Source organism: Emydura macquarii, unplaced genomic scaffold, assembly GCF_026122565.2.
Source record: "Emydura macquarii macquarii isolate MOO-44397 ecotype Brisbane River unplaced genomic scaffold, CSIRO-AGI_Emac_v2 contig_2211, whole genome shotgun sequence".
Lineage (NCBI taxonomy): Eukaryota > Metazoa > Chordata > Testudines > Chelidae > Emydura > Emydura macquarii.
In genome coordinates, this window is record NW_027132348.1 from 39,487 (window position 1) to 45,465 (window position 5,979).

Below are 5,979 nucleotides of genomic sequence, written 5' to 3' on the forward strand. Positions count from 1 at the left end.
ACACCCTGATCATTTTCAGCTGATTGGATATTAAAATGGAAAGCAATTTGATATCTTGCTTAATGCCATGGAAAAGTGACTCACTCTGTTCATTTGTGCTAGAAGAAATCTAATTATAAAATGCAGGATACAGACAAAAGGGAACTCATATTTCTTTTATGGCTGGTAATTTGTTTTTTGTTCTGTTATTGGCCAACCCCATCCAGTGGTAGTTTTTTCAAACCTTATGTATAATTCCAGTTCTTTAAATTCAAATTATCTAAAAATCCTAGTTATCTAAATCCACAGTGTGGTTAATCACCCATTAATAGTTTAATAGCCTGTTAGTGCTATTGTACCTACTCCTAGAGAAGACATTCATTTATTCCGATGAGTGATGTGCCCCAAGCTTCAAAAAGAACAAGGAGCATCTGACCATATTAACCTGAAGTAATGCCACAGGAGAACTTAAACTACCTCTTCTAGTCATCAGGACTCTGCTAACCCCTAACATTTCAAGCATGTCAATTTTACCTCCCTTCCTGTGATTTACAAAGCCTGGATGAATGCTGAGCTCTTCCATGCCTGGCTTGTTAACTTTGTCTCTGCTGTGCACTCCTTTCTTTGGTCAAAGGGATTACCCATCCCAGGTCTCCTTCTGTTCAGTAATGCTGGGGCACATACAGGCTGTGAGAGCTTAACCCAATTCAGTTTTTGTTACTCTTTAATGAAGTATTATTATTAGCAAAGTATTAAGCAAACATCAGCTTTACTCCCTTCATTCCTTGCATCCGTGAAACTGCAACTAAAAATAGCACTTCTGTTCATTTGAACACCCAGTTATCTGAAAGTTTCAGGTATCCCCCTAGCTATCAAGTGGTATCCCTTACACTTAACTATACCATGGCTCTTCTGGTTTGGGACACCTAGAGCAGTTAAGAAGAAATGATGGCCACGTGGAAGATGGTGTAAACCAAATTAAGGTCTTATTTTTACTCTTAGCCACTGAAACCGGTTTATGGTACATTTATGGTACTTATGGTTATAGTGAAATTCCACTTACAGCAAAGTGAAGCAAAAGCTGTGAATTATTGCAATAAAGTTCAATTAGCACTCTGATTATGGTGAAGTTTAGTGCCACTATAATAATTCATTTTCCTAAATTTCTTGTAAAATGTAGCAATTATCACCTATATAGGTGCTAACTTCTGCTTTCCAAAGGGATTATCCACTCTCTCTCTGCTCTAGTTGAGCCCAGGAGGAGAGGAGAAGATGCCATTACCCTATGGATTAAGGGGAGGAAGGGATCCTTACATCTATATTTTGTTGAAGCTGCTTTTTGCTGGGAATGAAGATTTGATCTTCGGGAGATGCACGGGGCTGCTGGTGACAGCCTTAACTACACAGGGTTGAAAAAGAGGCCCTGTCGTGTCTCTTGCACCAAAATTGAAGGTGGTTATAGAGAAACTGGATTTATGAGATGTTGCGCTGTCTAATTTATCTTTCCCTGCATACATGCCTCATGGAACCTTTGGGATGAAATAAGCTCTTTTCAAAGATAAACAAACAAAACTCCTGCATATCCAACAGATGACAATGTGAAATTCAAGCTTCCTCTATGAGCTGAGGGCATAACACTTCCATTTATTGATACCCCATGAACAAGGGATGTTGTGGTACAATCCTAATCTCATTGGTTTATGACACCACCCTTCTTTAATTCTTTAATATTCCTCACTTCTTTTACTCTCATTTCTAACTTTGTGAACATCAAGCTACTGTTTAATTCCCTTGAGGCCAGGGACTACAGGAGTCCCTGATCCTTGTGTATGGGTGCACACAGGGTGAAAGGGAACTTTTCTTGTGCCCAGAGATGACCCGTGCCTGCTGATAGTGGAGTGGGGGAGGGGGTACAGAGAGGGCAGTTGGCATCAGCAATGTTACCAAGCATGCTCAGTCCATGTGAGTATTCAAGGCAGAAGTCAAATCTTCACTGCACTTTGCAATTAGTCTCCTAGACTTCCACTATTTTCAAATATGTGCTAAATACCTGAGACAATTAAGATCCAGAATCCTGCTACCAGGGATGGGGAATCACAAGCTAGTGACAGGTGCTAGGAGGCAGCAATTGTTGGTAAATTAAGGGTGGGGTGTGGGTGGGAAATCTCCTTGTTTATTTTTTAGTTGCTGATGTTTTCATATAGCTCTCATCCCTCTAGTATCAGTGTGCCTCAAAAAGTAATGAATTTAGCCTGACTACAGCCATGTGAGGCACATATCATTATACCAATTTTACAGATGGAAACTGAGGAACACTGAGGTAAAAGGGACTTGCCAAAGGTCACACATGAAGACTGTTACAGAGACATGGAAGAAGTAGTAAGTGCCATTGGGGAGAAGTCTAGCCATTTTGAATGTTGCACTCAACTTTGTAAAGAGTGTGCATGAAGAATGCTGCCAGGTGCTGGCCCCCTTCTATCATCCTTCACTCAACCAAAATGCTTTTTGTTCTGGACGTTAGAGGTGAAGTGGGCTCCCGTCCATTGCATCAGCTTGAGAGAGGAAAACAAATCTCTCAGGACCAAATTCAGGGGTGGTCTGCAAGGTAGGGCAATTTACACACATTTAGACTCGGGCTCCCTTAGACCTACTTGCATCCACTTACCAATATGTGAGGGTGTCTAAATTGATCTAACATACACACGGAGGAGCCAAATTAAGGTGTAAAGCTAAATGCTGAAGCAGGATTGGAACTCCTTGAATTTACCAAAGGCTCTTAAGGAAGCTAAGCAGTCATAGGATAACCGGGAAGTTTCTGTCATGGATCACTAATTGGTTAAAAAATAGGAAACATAGGGTTGGAATAAATGGTCAGTTTTCACACTGGAGAGAGACAAAGAGCAGGGTCTCCCAAGAATCTGTATTGGGACCTGTGTTGTTTCACATAGTCATTAATGACCTGGAAAAGAGGGTGAACAGTGAGGTGTCAAAGTTTGCAGATGATACAAAATTAATCGTGATAGTTAAGTCCAGAAATGATTGTGAAGAGTTACAGGGAGATCTTACAAAACTAGGTGACTGGGCAACAAAATGGCAGAAGAAATTGAACATTGATAAGCGCAAAGTCAAGCACATTGGAAAAAATAATCCCAACTATATATATATACAATGATGGGTTTTATTTTAGCCATTACCACTCAAGAAAGAGATCTTGGAGTCACCATGGTTTGTTCTTGGAAAATTTCTGCTCAATGTGCAGCAGTGGTCAAAAAGACTAACAGAATGTTAGGAACTATTAGGAAAGGGATAGAAAATAAGAGAGCAGATATCATAATGGCACTATATAAATTCATGGTGTGCTACACCTTTAATACTGTGTCCAGAGAAAGGATGTGGCTGGAGTTGTGGGAGTGAGGCGAGCTACCAGAGAGTGTTTGAGCAGGCAAGATGCTGTCAAGAGCCAGGAGGGTTTAGGAAAAGGAGCAGAATGCTGGCAGTAGAGGACTCTGCAGATACAAAGACTGGGGGAGGGAAAAGCCCTGCCCAAAGAGGGCAAAGGACCTTTCCTAGGCCTGGAGGCCTAAGGGAGGAAACCCTGCCAGAAGAGAAAGATTCAACTGGACATTTGGTTTGGGCATTACCACGCCCATGGGGCTGTCAGAGGTCAAGAATCTTACCTGGCAAGGAGGCCACGAAGGGTCCCTGTCCAAGCAGGGTATGGACATTAAGTCAAGGGGCAACCCAGGGAATCCAGCAGCTTTCCTGAAGTCAAAGCATGAGACTGCTGCTTGTAGGGTCCCTGGGTTGGGGCCCGGAGTTGAGGGTGGGACTGGGTCCCCCCCAAACCTCCACCGGTTATTTATTGGAGGGGCAAGAACCCCACCGAAGAAACAAGGGCCTAAGAGAACAAGAGGCAGGACTGGGAGCCAGCAGGGAGTGGCCATCTTAGAGTGACTGCATTACCCTAATCCAAACACTAAGGGGTGAAGCAATTTCCTGACCCACCACTAGAAGGAAGCACTGGACCCACCGAGGTAAAGGAAGAGCTTTGTCACAATGGATATGTAGGAGAACCCTGTACAGAGATCAGTGATACTGAAGGGATGTCTCCATCATTACCCTCTTCTTCTAATGGGGGACTATGAATAAAAAGGGAAGTGATGGTACCAGGGATGCATAAGGGTCCGGAGACGAAGGGGTTCTTGGTACCAAGAAATGCTTGGTATTTGCCAGCAATGGAGACTCTGGTTCAGCAATCACTGATAAATCCTTTGGATACCAAAAGTCTTGCAATACTGAGTGGAGTTGTGCAGTGAGTAAGCTTGCAGTACTGATGGAACAGTATGCTTGTCCCTGCAGGAGAGTACTGATGGTTTTGAGTGCTTCATAGGCAGCACTGATAGCACTGTAGGACTGATATAGATGGAGGCTTAGCCTTACATAGCACTGAAGAGCTCAATAAAGGTACCAGGAAAGAGATTAAGTCCAACTGTACTGGTCATCTGTGTTTGCTCTGTCCGTCTCCACTAGAAGGTACCGGAGCCTTCTAAGAGCTATGTTTATTTTAGACGTGGATTTTCCCACCTCACTGGTACTGGAAGAGAGCTTCGTCTCTATGATAGCGAGCCTTGAGGACAAAATCTCTGAGGCTGTTGACCTGGTCAGAGAGTGAGGTCTTCTTGAGGTGGGTTCCTTCAGAGGGGAATTAGAGCTCCTCTGCTTAGGACCTTTACAGGAGGTCTCTGAGGCTTTCCCCTTTCCAGAGGAGTGCTGAGCCAAGGTCAAAGTGGAACTAGAGACCCCTGGGAACTGATGTACAGGGTGGTTCTCCTGACCAGGCTCTGAAGCAGGGCAAAAGGAGTGCTCCATCATTATAGCCGCAGATTGATTTCCTAGTTCTTCTATGCCCTGCATTTGAGGGCTAAGCAAAAGTAACAACTTCTGTGGGATGTGCGACTCTCCCAGGTAGCGAATGTGCTTTGAGTGTCTGTCACTGCTCAGGATAGCCTTTTACATGTGAGACAACATTTAAGCCCTCGCGTACCAGGGATGTCCCCCACAGAGAAGATTTCCCCATTGGAAATAAAATAATCTTTCAATAATCAGTAACTTACTACTACTACTACTAACTAACTAACTAAACTAAGTAGAACAAACTGAGCAAGCAGCTGAGGAATGCACAATGTGGACACACTAAGCTTTGTCTCAGGCCGAGGTGGTTGAGAAGGAATTGAGGGCAGTTTGCCTGGGTAGCCTGATATAGCATTGGTGCAGAGCTTGAGGATATCAGCAGCATATGCGCAGGTCAGATGGACACTGCTAATGAAAATTTCTGATCAAAAGTTCATGGGATGCATGTGTAGCTGATGTGGAGCACCCATAGGGACACTAGTCAAAGAAGAAGTGTTATTTACCTTTTCCCACAATAACCTTTTCCCATCTTTTCCCACAAAAACCAGGCATCACCTGATGAAATTAATAGGCAACAGGTTGAATACAAACAAGAGAAAGCACTTTTTCATACAACACACAATTAACCTGTGGAACTCTTTGCCAGGGGACGTAGTGATGGCCAAAAGCATAACTGGGTTCAAAAAAGATCTGGATAAGTTCATGGAGGACAGGTCCATCAGTAGCAATTAGCCAAGATGATCAGGGATTTAACCGCATGCTCTGGGTGACCTCAAACCTCTGTCTACCAGAAGCTGGGAGGAGAAGACAGTGGTGGATCATGCCAACAGCCCGATTCTGTACTCTCCCTCTGAAGCCCCGGTACTGGCTGTTGTCAGAAACAGGATACTAGGCTAGACAGACCATTGGTCTGATCTAATATGGCAACTCTTACGTACTTACACTTTCTCACATCTTCTTATTACGTGGGCTTTTATGCTTCACCCCTCTTTTCTGGCCCTTTAGAATTAGGGTCCACCAATCTATACTCCCTTATATATATACACCCACACAGAGCTGATATGTAAAATGTGTGTTTGTGTGTGTGGC